Here is a 3677-nt window from a genome sequence, read left to right as displayed (position 1 = left end):
TACATTGTACAGTTGTGGTTGGGTTTTTTTTTTATTGAACAAAGGTTTGAACACAGAGTTTGTTCTTATGAGAACTTAACTTTGATTAAGTGTTTCACAATAGTATTGCCCTTTAGAATCAAACTTATAATTATTAATCGTCAAATAATGAACTCCTTTTAGAGTTTAAATTATACGAATGTAACCCGTACTGTATTTTATAATTCGTGAATAAATTTTCTTAAGCTGTGTGAAGATTAATGGGCCCGGCATGGCCTAGCGCGTAAGGCGTGCGACTCGTAATCCGAGGGTCGCGGGTTCGCGCCCGCGTCTCGCTAAACATGCTCGCCCTCCCAGCCGTGGGGGTGTATAATGTGACGGTTAATCCCACTATTCGTTGGTAAAAGAGTAGCCCAAGAGTTGTCGGTGGGTGGTGATGACTAGCTGCCTTCCCTCTAGTCTTACAATGCTAAATTAGGGACGGCTAGCGCAGATAGCCCTCGTCTAGTTTTGCGCGGAATTCAAGACAAAACTAAACCTGTTCGTCCTTTTAGTCGTGAGGATGCTATAATGTAATGGTTAATCATATTGTACTTAAAGAGTAACTCCAGAATTGGTGGTGGTGTGTGTGTGTGTGTGCCTTCCCTGTTGTTTATTACCTATATTTAGAACGGCTAATAAGGAGTCGCTTCGTGCGAAGTTCGAAGACAAATCTAATTTTTGTATAATTATCACAAGTCTTTCGTCGATGTGTGATTATATATTCTTCTATCTAAAAACTGCTTCGGCTAAAAGGGGAGGTTACTAGAAACGCATTGAGAATAATGTTTTTACATTCACATCACCTAAAGAAACAACTAATAATACTGTTGTTTTTTTTCTTTCTTATTTTGCCAAATAAGGATCCATTACATTAATCCATTGCACTGTCAACAATATTGATGAAATTCGAAATTTGGAATGCTACATCGACATTTCGAAACGGACTGTAATAATATGTTGAATTATTCTGCTATTTCTGATTCAGTTGGAACATTAAAAGAATATCGTGTTAAAGATAAGAGAAATAACTTGTAACAAGATTTATCTATTTAGCATTTTTATATACGTTCTTTTAAGTATGTTTAGAAACTTTTGTTTTTAATTTCGCGCAAAGCTGCACGAGGGCTATGTGTCCCTAATTTTGCAGTTTAAGACTAGAGAGGAAGGCAGATAGTATCACTATCCTCCACCAATTCTTGAACTATTTTTACCAACAGTTTGTTTGTTTGTTTTGAATTTCGCGCAAAGCTACTCGCTAGCCGTCCCTAATTTATCAGTGCAAGACTAGAGGGAAGGCCGCTAGTCATCACCACCCACCGCCAACTCTTGGGCTACTGTTTTACCAACGAATAGTGGGATTAACTCTCACATTATAAAGCTCCCACGGCCGAAAAGGGCATGTTTGATGTGACGGAGATTCGAACTCGCGATACTCAGATTACGAGTCGATGCCTTAACCACCTGGCCATGCCGGGGCCTGTTTAGAAACGAAACTATGAGAGAACTCCGTGGAGCATAGTTTCATTCTACTAATTAAGTCCTTCCCTTGGAAAATTCTACTACCGAAACTGTTAGTAATTTTCAATCCTTCACGTGACATAAGTACAATCTTTATATCATGTTTTGTTGCTGTTTATGAAGTAATTTGCTTAGAGATAAATAAACATTAGTACCGTGGTCGTACTGTTACGTTATTTAACAAAGTTTTACGTACGTTAGTATTTATCCTTGAACCAAAAAATAATAATAATAATAACTGGTTAGATGTAACCTTTCAGCGACCTGCTGAGATCTCTGAATGATATAGGCCAGTGAACTTGCACACTAGGAAAGCAGAAATCATACTAGACGACTGAAGAAAACTGTGGAAACAGGCATGTGGAAGGGACAGGTACAGATTTAATTGGACATTATAGCTGTAAGAAGTTTGGTAATAAAGACGGCCGATAGAACATTTTAATTACAAGTTCTAACGTTTCTGAATAATGATGAAGGGATAATTTGTTTCGAACTTATAAATAAAATGTTTTCTGTTTTGTCAACCGTCTTTATTAGAAACCATAAGGACATAGAGAATGTTTACTTGAGGAAGAAGAGATTAAGTGGACGTTGACCTGGTGTAGGAGAGAGGGTCCGTGGTAATAGAATATTCACAATGGACAACTGGTGTGAAATGTTCGGTGTGGTGTTTTATGGCGCAAAGCAATGAGTCTATCTGCGCGTTAAATGTTTAAATCAGCGATATACGAGATCTTATAATAAGGACGGTGCAACACATTCTGGACTGTATATTAATTTAATGAACCAATCCATCTGTTAAAAATGTTTTCTTAAAGAGGAGCCTCTCTTTATTTTTAAAATGGAACTTGTGTGTTCGCGCCTTATGGTCTTCAGAACGTCACACAGAGCAATCGGAGTCCATTGTCTTCAGAACGTCACACAGAACAATCAGAGTCCATTGTCTTATTATCTTCAAAACGTCACACAGAACAATCAGAGTCCATTGTCTTATTATCTTCAAAACGTCACAGAACAATCAGAGTCCATTGTCTTATTGTCTTTAGAACGTCACACATAACAATCAGAGTCAATTGTCCTATTGTCTTCAAAACGTCACACATAACAATCAGAGTCCATTGTCTTATTATCTTCAAAACGTCATACAGAACAATCAGAGTCAATTGTCCTATTGTCTTCAAAACGTCATACAGAACAATCAGAGTCAATTGTCCTATTGTCTTCAAAACGTCATACAGAACAATCAGAGTCAATTGTCCTATTGTCTTTAGAACGTCACACAGAACAATCAGGGTCCATTGTCTTATTATCTTCAAAACGTCACACAGAACAATCAGAGTCCATTGTCTTATTGTCTTCAAAACGTCACACAGAACAATCAGAGTCCATTGTCTTATTATCTTCAAAACGTCATACAGAACAATCGGAGTCCATTGTCTTATTATCTTCAAAACGTCACACAGAACAATCAGAGTCCATTGTCTTATTGTCTTCAAAACGTCACACAGAACAATCAGAGTCCATTGTCTTATTGTCTTCAAAACGTCACACAGAACAATCAGAGTCCATTGTCTTATTATCTTCAAAACGTCACAGAACAATCAGAGTCCATTGTCTTATTGTCTTTAGAACGTCACACATAACAATCAGAGTCAATTGTCCTATTGTCTTCAAAACGTCACACAGAACAATCAGAGTCAATTGTCCTATTGTCTTTAGAACGTCACACAGAACAATCAGAGTCCATTGTCTTATTGTCTTCAAAACGTCACACAGAACAATCAGAGTCCATTGTCTTATTATCTTCAAAACGTCACACATAACAATCAGAGTCCATTGTCTTATTATCTTCAAAACGTCATACAGAACAATCAGAATCAATTGTCCTATTGTCTTCAAAACGTCATACAGAACAATCAGAGTCAATTGTCCTAGTGTCTTCAAAACGTCACACAGAACAATCAGGGTCCATTGTCTTATTATCTTCAAAACGTCACACAGAACAATCAGAGTCAAGTGTCCTATTGTCTTCAAAACGTCACACAGAACAATCAGAGTCCATTGTCTTATTGTCTTCAAAACGTCATACAGAACAATCAGAGTCAATTGTCCTATTGTCTTCAAAACGTCCACACAGA

Source organism: Tachypleus tridentatus, chromosome 3, assembly GCF_004210375.1.
Source record: "Tachypleus tridentatus isolate NWPU-2018 chromosome 3, ASM421037v1, whole genome shotgun sequence".
Taxonomy (NCBI): domain Eukaryota; kingdom Metazoa; phylum Arthropoda; class Merostomata; order Xiphosura; family Limulidae; genus Tachypleus; species Tachypleus tridentatus.
This window is presented reverse-complemented; position numbering follows the sequence as displayed.